This window comes from Takifugu flavidus, chromosome 10 (assembly GCF_003711565.1).
Source record: "Takifugu flavidus isolate HTHZ2018 chromosome 10, ASM371156v2, whole genome shotgun sequence".
In the NCBI taxonomy this organism is placed as follows: domain Eukaryota; kingdom Metazoa; phylum Chordata; class Actinopteri; order Tetraodontiformes; family Tetraodontidae; genus Takifugu; species Takifugu flavidus.
The window spans coordinates 4,408,288-4,417,922 of NC_079529.1; the positions used below are offsets into that span (position 1 = coordinate 4,408,288).

At 48.6% G+C, this 9,635-nt stretch overlaps 1 long non-coding RNA gene across 1 annotated transcript; it reads right to left on the reverse strand.

Moving 5' to 3' along the window:
• Positions 1 to 5,955: 5,955 nt before the first annotated feature.
• On the reverse strand, positions 5,956 to 9,388 carry LOC130533156 (uncharacterized). Its single transcript, XR_008952495.1, has 4 exons — positions 9,230 to 9,388; positions 8,887 to 8,984; positions 7,407 to 7,805; positions 5,956 to 6,314 (listed from the first exon to the last, which is right to left on the reverse strand). It is a non-coding gene; the product is annotated as an uncharacterized LOC130533156 (long non-coding RNA).
• Between the last annotated feature and the right edge of the window lie 247 nt (positions 9,389 to 9,635).

The following is a 9,635-nucleotide window of genomic DNA, read 5'->3' on the forward strand; positions in this document are numbered from 1 at the left end:
CCTGTTCTCATGTTCTTATCCAACGTTGTCATTCGCCACCCAAGAATGGTTCCAGTGTCGAGTGCAGTATCTTCTGAGCACGCTCCAAATTTCTCAGAAGTGGACCTGCTCCGCCCATTTATTAAGCAAGCATCAGACACGACTTGTTTGGACCTGGTACAGTTAGATATCCCACAATGCATTTCACCTCGGCCAGCGGGAGCAGCAGCAATGGCGCCCTTCACAGTAGGGCGGCGATGGACGGGGTTTCAGAAGAACACAAAGATTAGGTTGAACGCAAGAACCAGAAAAAATTTTCTTACTCGCCTCACCTGACTGAACTTAACTGACACCATAAAACATCTTTCTTACGAGTGCGGCTCGGGTCAGCCATGGCAGGACCACACGGAGCCTCCACGCAGAGCTGCAGCCTTGTCAGACCCCGAGGTTGAATCTCAAAGATGTTTCCTCTGACTGATCGGCGTCGGAGACCCTTGATGACACCCACAGACGTGGCAGGCTGCGACTGCCAAGGCTGCAGCTGCTTCTGGCCCCCCGTCAGAGGGATGTTGTGTTCCAGGGAAGCAGCCAGAGAAGAGCAGAGCTCTCCTAACAGAATAAAGACGAGCACAGGGCAGTAAAAAAGACAGATTTGTTGCTTTGGTGCATTTAGGCTAAAGGGAAACGCCACATCCATCTAACTGCATCACACACATGCTGTCGGTGATCATAAAATGGCTGATGGATGTCCTTTAAAATAGGTCCAAACCCTCCTGGGCTTCCATATAAGAGCCATTGTGAAGTTAAATGTCCTCCCCCTCAGGCTGCAGACATCCAGCAGAAAAGAAAATAACGTGCGCGTCTAATCTGAAGTGCATCTGTTTGGCTCCTCATTTCCATTCGCTGAGAGCGTGCAACGGATCTGGTGACTCCAAATGAGCTTCGCCTTAAAAACAGCCAAATAAAAAACTGTCAGCAGGAGAAAAAAAACCCCCAAAAACCGCTAATTTTTCCATCCATCTGGATGTTTTTCTGTCACATTTCCGCATGTCTGGAGGATTGACTCTGCGCCTCGAATGCAACGTTCGGAGCGGCTTCTGCTCCGGCGTTGACATTCCAAAACAAACCGCCAGCGTGGGCACCGACACGGACGCGGCCGTGCAGGACGCCCGGCTGCTGGGATGCCCGCTGGAGGATGGAGCCTCACCTGAACACCGCTTAACCACGGACAACGGGAAGGCCTTCGGCATACACCCGATTCAAGAAGAAAAAAAGGGGAGTGGGGGGTGCAAGACAGTGGAGCTCACCAGGTGCTGGTGTCCTTGACCATCATGAACCTGCAATCCTGTCTGCTTGTTTGAGTTTGGAGATTCACAGGAGACGTCCGATATTTAGAGGGAGAGAGGCGGTAAATGAAATTTATCGGGTGGGGGGGGGGGTGGTCTCAACCACGAATCAGCGGCTTATCGTCTGTTCCGCTCTCCAGGGTATCTGCCGTTAAGTGTCATCATCTCGGGGTCTTTTCCAGCCAGACATCAAGTGTTCCCCTTGTTCAACAATGTTCTCCCAGCCTCTGAGGCAGGGTGGGAGTGCTGGATCTTACCCCACTGAATGCTGGGAAGGGGCTCTTCACGAGCGCCGCCACTTGTGCTAATTAGAAAATAAAAGGAGCAAGAGAGAAATTCTATACAAGGAACGGAGATGCAGAGTGATCTCAAATAATTGAAAACAGTTTTAAAGAGCCCTTTGATGGCTGTTTCTATGGCAACGTTTGTCTCTGCAGCATCAGACATTTCAATTCACGATAAAGTTCCTTTAATTCAAAGGCCTGTGTGTGTGTGTGTGTGTGTGTGTGTGTGTGTGTGTGTGTGTGTGTGTGGAGCTGCAGCTGGTGTTTCATTGACCTCAGTGACGATGAGCTCTCTATCCTGAGGGTCCATGATTCATCTTCGTCTCTAAACGAGCAGATCTGCAGTTCCACCAAGCTGTGAAGTCACAGACGCGCTTTGTTGTCAAAGGGAAAACAATTCACGGCACAGTGGAATATAACAGTGGCTTCGGAGTGTGTTCAATCTGCACCCCCCCCCCACACACACACACACACACACACACACACACACACCAGCAGAGACGTGTTCAAATCTGGTAAAACCATATATGAAGCATCATAATCACAACGCGTGAATTACAAATGTTTGCTAATGTTGGCTAAGTGCTAATGTTAACCTTAAGTTTCTCAGAGGGAGCCTAACAAGGAGGGAGACGTATTCACTGTACGAAGAGCCTTTTAACTGACTAGCGTTCTTCCACTAATGCAACTGATATTAATCTCATTCTGGAGGCTTTATCGTCCGGTTTAAGGCGGCGTCAGAGATAAAGCATTAAACATCTCTCAGATTCTGTCAAGTGCGTCTTTACTTGATGAATTGGCTTCAGAACGGGTTGGCACACATGACCCACATGTGTTTGCACTTCTATCTTTGTGAGGACCCTGGCACCTAAACCAGCTCTAGACTGAACCCTAAAGCCAAGATTTAACCCTCAAACTAACCTTGAAGGTGTGCGACCACACACAATTTAATAATTGTACTGGAGAAAAGCTCAGTGTGTTTTACAAGAACACACAATCAGAAAAGTCTGATCAGGAAAAAATAGTGGAAAAACGCTCAAAAAAACTCTCTCAAACTCTCTAAAAAGTTCCTGTAATATGAAATACTAAATAACTCTTGAATGCTGCTGTTTTCACTGTTTTCATTTTTCAGATTTAGTCATTGTTCCTAGATGATGTCCATCACGGGTCTCGTGCGTCGTCATGTGATCCTTCTCCACCGATGGGAGACTTCCAGGTCTGGATGGGCCCTCAGTCCTGACCTAAAGGGACTGAGGGCCGCTTGTCTGTGGTGACCTCTGAGAGCTTCCACCTGACTAACAACACCGGCGACAGCAGAGCTTTAATATCAGCGGGAAAATAATTAGTTCCTGTTTTTCATCCTGCTGACGGCGTTTTCACACGTTTCCACTCGCTCCTTCTGCCGTCTGTGAAACTTTTCCAGAATCCGTTAGCTAAGAACAAGGTTGCCTTTGCAACGGGAACTCTCTGTCAAGGTTTACGAGGTCTTAAATTTTGAGCAGCTCCTGGTAACGACGTCCGCCTCCATAACCAACGGTGACACCGTTTCGTGCTCTCTCCAGCCGCTCTGAACGGCGGCGCTGGAGCTCAGACCGTTCTCGTCGGCCCTCACCCCTCCCGTGTCTGACAAACAGAAAAACCAGCAGCTGAATTACGGCTGCAGCTTTATGATCTCGCTGCTAAATACAGAAACACAAACAATGCCGCCTGTGCCTCTCCTTTATCCCGACATTCGCTATATTTCCCACCGTCCCGCCTTCCTCGTATAGTCTTTTATGAGTCACGTAAGCTTTGCTGCTTTTATTGCTTTGACGCGACGAGCAGCAGCTCCATCAGCTCACTATTGATTCTGCAGCCTTCATGAATCAATCATCCACCCCCTCCCGCAGGCTCCGGAGGGTCTCAGCACTGAGTAGGCAGGGGTTACGGCCGCATGTGCATGTAAACATGTGACGTAAATGACAAACAGTTTGAAGAACCAACCGAGGGGACATGGCGGCGGATTCTTTGTCGCGCCGGGGACAGTTGGAGCTCCTCGTGAGCCTGCTGACGTATGACAGTGAAAACACACCACCTGAACGGGTCGGAGCGTTAGATCTGAGCTCGGTCCGATGATAAGCTCTCTGATTTCCCGCCTTTTTATGTTAATCAAAACAGACTTTTGTCTGGATCTGACAAGATGGGGGGGCAGCGCTGCAGAGGTTTATGTGCTCAGGAGGACTTGAAAAGTCGCCTAAACGGCGACCGTTTAACGCTGCGAGCGCCTGGTGCCGGCTGTTACAGGACTCGTGACCCTGGCGTCTGCTCGTCTGGCGTGCCGCCCGTCTTTGACGCTCCCTGCCGAGCGGGAGTGTTGGTGTGCAGCAGCCGCCACGGTTTTCCAGGCAGGTGGGTGGATGACTGACAAGAAGAGGAGAAGTCTTCAAAAGCTCTGTGACGACAAACACAGAAGCTTGTTCTGCTCTAATAATACGCATTTCAGACTGTAAACAAGGCGAGTTAATGCTGCGATCTGTCTGTCTCTGGGAGAATAACTTCTCTGTCTCGGCGATTCAACCCCGACGCTGCTGCAGCCTGCAGAGGAGCCAGATGGTTCTGCTGCAGCAGAGGAAGGCTAAACCCCCCCGACTGGGCCCAGAGAACATGCAGAGAACCTTGCTGCATCAGCTCATGCTAATTAGCTTCCCCATTAAAGGGAATTCTGTGCGCTCCAGAGCTATTTTACAGGCAGAAGCGTCGATGTTTGTTGTTCACTACTGTCCAGAGACGGTGTGTTTACCCTTCTGCCCTGGACTCTAAGAAGCCACAAGCTCAGGATGTGTTCAGTTTGAGGGTTCCGAGCAAAAGAGTGTGGCGACGGTTTACATAGAAACCGGAGCTGCTTCCCTCCCTCCCGTGCTGGAATAACGCCGGCCGTGTGTGTTCGCAGCACTAGTGAAAACACCCGAGCCGCCGCCGATCTTGTCCAATCAAAGTGATATTGACTGCCGGGATGATAAAAGAAAGAAAAGCACAACCGCGATATTGAACTGTGATCTAATCAATGTGTGTCAGAACCTGCAGGCAGACCTTTTCCAGGAGTTTGTCTGGAGCAAACAGAGCGTTGGAGGGTTATGTATCGGCTCCAGGTCCAAACAATCCTGCAAATATTCATCCATCCACCTGTCCGGATAAATTATTGATGAAGGATCTAGAAGTAGGAAATATTCACCGAGGAAGTCAAGCCCAGAAGTGGAGCGACCCCTGACAGCTGGTCTGTTATTCTGTTACCCTCACAGCAGGAAGGTTCTGGGTTCCGAGGCTGAGCAGCAAGGCCTGGAACAGTTCTTTAGGTTTTTCCACTTCTCTGAGAGTGAGGGGGCTGAACCACATCGATCAGAATCAATTAATATTGATCGGCTTTAATCGACAAGACGCAGGTTGATATAGAGTTTAAAGACCTGAAGACGAGCGGAGAAGATGAGACGACGGCTCCCTGGAAGCTGCTTGAATCATCTTCAACATGGAATTATGGCATCGGCAGCTTTATGTGTGTTGTGTTTTGTGGAATTGTCCTATTTCATCTTTAGTTTTCCTTAATTATTTCTTTAATTTCTCTTTAATTATTTCTCTCCAAGGGATAAAATGGTTTCATTGACTAAAAGGCCGATACGTCCTTGGTAGCTAGGCCAGTTCAATGAGCACTGTCACTTTAAGTAGTGTCTGCACTTTGTGCCCATGTGACCCTTCTGACTGGTTAAAGGAAGCGGGAGATTTCAGTTGCCACCTGTCCACATCCTCACCCGGTGTCCGGCTGCTTGGTGAGTTTTATTGGGTTTCTTACTTTTCTGCTGGCTTTGTCATCTGCTGTCATGTAGGCTACTGCTGTGCTGTTGGGTCTACTTGGTAAAGATAATGATAAGTCTTGGGTTTGTTTGGTATACTTGTAGAACTGTCATTGTCTCCATGCTCCTAAACTTAAATATTGATATTGTGACGTTGTTAATGGAGATGGATTTGGTGTTTGACTGTCTTTCTGAAGCTTTAAATGTTTGTTCAGGTTGCTTTTTCCCTTGCTTTGGAATGTTTGATTGTTTGGCCAGCTTGGAGCAAGGATGTCCACTTCCTGGTTTGCCCAGTGGTTTCTGGGAGCTGTAGTCCAGCTGTATTTCCTTTGGAGAGACAGAGGCTATTGGGGCTGCTGCTGGGCTATATCAGATTTGCCTTTGAGACATACATAAATGCTTGGGATTTGCTACTCTGAATGCTATTAATGTGTTTCAAGATTTCATTTGCTGCTGATGTTTGATATTTGAATATGATGCAATGTGTATGTAAATACTGGAAAGTTGTACATGAGTGAAACCTTGCATTTCCTGATTTCAGGTTTATTACCTGCTCACCGCACTTTGGAAATAAAAATAACAAAAGTGGAAAAATTGAAAAGAGTAATATCCTTATAGTTTGGACACCAAGTTACCCTTTCCATGGGGAAAACGGAACAACGTGCGTTACGTATATATTATGTATTCACACGGGATGTTAGAAAAACGCAGTTTAGAGTGGCAGGAAAACAACCCAACCAATAACGTGCACATGACAGTTGGGCTGGATATAAATGTTTTTAAAAGCTCAACAAAACATCAGAATTCTACAGACGCTCCGGCGGCTGCGGCAGCGCACGGCGCCGTTGATGAATCCATCTCTGAAAAGGTTCTGTTCATCTCTGAGGAAAAAGAAGAACTTTCAGGATTCGCGAATGAAAGGAAATGATTGAAATTCAACCCCCGTGTGTCACCAAGTCCCGTATTATCAAATCTCTCCTGCTTTGGGCTGGAACTCAGCACGGTAATGATGTTGGGTCGTGGTCTGAGGCAATTAAGGTGCTGTTTTATTCCCACTGAACGTGTCACAGATATAATGAAGCTGTCAGTCAGTCTGTCTGTTACACATCACATTTGAGTCAGTGCAGATGTGGGGAGATGGGGGGGGGGGGTCCTCTTGGTCCCACCCAGCCCAGCAAACCGCCTCCCTCCTGCTGCATCGGTTGGAATACATCCTGTTTTCCACCCCACCGTCACAGATCCATCATGGCAGACGTTGAGTCGGGGAAACGCTGGTGTACGACCCACCATTACTTCTGCTCCGCTAATTCAATTACAGCGATCTTGGGCAGCATGTTGTGCCGCGTTCGCTCCCGGGACCGTGAAATATCAAATTAATAATTGCAATTGACAGAGCTTCCATATGTCAGCGTGTCAGGTTAGGCTGGTGGGGCCTTTGATTCATTTCCACACCCTCTCGCCGTCAATAACAGGCGGCACGGGCGCTGGGAATGTTCACGTTAGCGTCTCCCACCACATGAGAAACGCAGCAGCTTGGTTCTTATTTGCTTCCTGACAAACTGAGATTCTAGCAAAGTACAGTTTTATCATCCGGTAGCAGAAGATGGACTTCATAAGGAACCAAAACATGATGCTAACAGTGAGGTTGCTGTAGTTTTACCGCTAGCTTGGCTAACTGGTGTAGCTGCACTGGTAATATAGCATTTTGCTAGCCTGGCTTCACTTTTGGTTGCCTAAAATCAGCAAAACTTGATTATGTTCTTCTTCTTCACGCTGCTGTAATCTACACTTCTATAAAATGGCTCCTATAAATGCTGTTTTGATCACTTTATCCTGATTATTTTACTGATCAGCGATGTTGCTTAATTGTGGCTAGTCAGGTCAAATTCTGGATCTCTGGGTTAAATCAGCACGTGCCCGAAATGTAAATGTTTTTATGACTATTTAATCACTTCCATCCATCCCCTTCTTACCTTATTTTCCAGGTCCGCCCGGTGTCGCAGCACTTGTCCTCGCCCGCTCAGGAGACACCTAAATGAGCCCGATGGCGGTGGTGAATAATTGAAGACTCGCCTCTGTATCATTCTGACGAGCGGCTGCGCTGGCTGCCACAACACAGGCGTGTTAATTATTCACGGCTCTAAACAGCGCTCGCAGTCAGATCAATAATTCAATGGAGACGCTGAGCAGAAGGCATCAAGCTCCGCTGGATCAAAGCGAACGATGACATGTGGCCACAACCTGCGCGTCCCCAACACGATCCGCGCTGATGTCACCGAGCTGAACGGTAGCAGTCGACCTTGTGGGCGGTTTCCCTCCTCCTGTCACCCACCGGACCCGTTACTCAAACTTTGTGGGTTGGTTCCCACCCGCTACCGTTGGAAATGATGGGAGAGAACAACATGTTTCTGGTTAAAAGACTGCGGCGTTCAGGCCCGGACCTGCCAGAGTGCACCTTATTGATCGCACTCCTTGTCCTGTTGGCAATTTGATGCAATCCTCGCCCACTTTGGCGGCGGCTGAGACACCCCATCTAAAAACCAGCCATTGGATCAATCTCCTCCTGCCAGGGGAAAATTACTTCCAGGCTGTGCAGCGAGAAGAAGTGCACATGTCTCCATTCAGTTCGGGAGGTCCTCCACACGGTTCAAACGAATCGTAGAAACACGGAACAACGGACCGACTCTCACTTTTGGCTTTTCAGCCATTTCCACTGAAATGACTTCAATCTTTCGAGGTCTCGCAGTTTCCAGGTTCAGTTGAAAGCACCACCGTTATCTTCATCTATTATTAGATGGCGACATGGCTGCTGGGTCAACGCAGACACGCGTCCTTTCTGGAGGACCGCTGCTTCGTTTGTCCAATGTCCATTGACGACTTGGGTGGGACGCTCCCCAGGGTCTCCTTGGTCCTGGAGAAGCCAGCTGGAAGAGGGACACGCGGCTCCTTGGCTGGGTTAATCTGCAGCTGAGAGGCTGCCAGCGTTTGTGTTGGACGCTTCTGGTTCCTCACTGGGGCCCTTCTTCACACACGCGTTCGGCCATTGATGCGCATCCTGGTCAGTGTGTTGGGACACGACGTAATTAATTGTTCTTTAATTGAGTCATTAAAGTAACTGAGATGCAAGCTTTACGGCATGAAGAGGGATGAGGTCCAGCCTCCATCAGTGGTGTTATCACACCTGCTCTCTCGAGAAAGACGGTTTCAAGGGTCAACAAAGCTCCCGGCTGGCGGCAGGAACGCACTGATTTCATGTTTGCCAACTGCTAACAGAAGCAGAAGTGGACAAACATGGACGACGGGCTCGTCGCAGCTCTCTGCTCAGAAAAACACGGATCTCTCCACCGCGGTTTTCTGATATTCCCGATACATCCTGTGGTCTTCTCAGGTTGTGTCCTGTGTCTCAACCCTCATTGTCGAGGTTGGGTTTAGTTTTACATCTTTAGCTTTTACCTGCGGACTTGATGTTGGTTTCCTGTCTGGCTCTCACGGAAGGTTTGGTGGACTTCCTCTGCTCCGTATGTCTGGTGGTCCGGCGGTCGACGCCTCCCCTGTAGCCAGTCATAGTTTCAGTGATATCCCGCGCTCTCGCTAGAAAGATGCAGCTATAGGTCATGGAGGCCACAGTTTCCAGAGAGACTCCAGTAAACCGACTAAAGCAGCAGTGAAATCTGCGCTGAGCTGATCTCGTTCCTCCTTGGCTTGTATCTCTCTACCCCCCCCCCCCCCCCCCCCCACCCCCACCACCCTTATCTTATCGCTGGCTTGCATTCAGCATTGTGAGTTCAGGAGTCACCTTGGTGCTCCGACACTCCTCTGGAGAGTCCTGGTGTGTACGTGCATCCCTCTGCTGCTGGGCTGATCAAAGCCTTCCAGGGAAACAGGGCGTTCGCTAAAAGAAGAATCCTGAAGGGTCGTCCCTCTTTCCACCAGCTGGTGGCGCTAAACTCTGAATCAGGAATGAATCAAAAGTAAAAACATCTTTAAGTAGCAGTTTGCTTGTCAGGCCATCATTTCATGAAACAACTTGTTTACAAACACAGGGAGATCAGCAGCTAATGCTAATGTTAGCGACAAAAATAAGAGCCGTTATTAGAAAACAACACTGTCTTCAAAATTTGTCCTTGTGGTTGGAAATGACCTAAAACTTGATACAGTTGTTTCAGAATCTACGGTCGCTCTTCAAGCTAGTGGCTAACTGT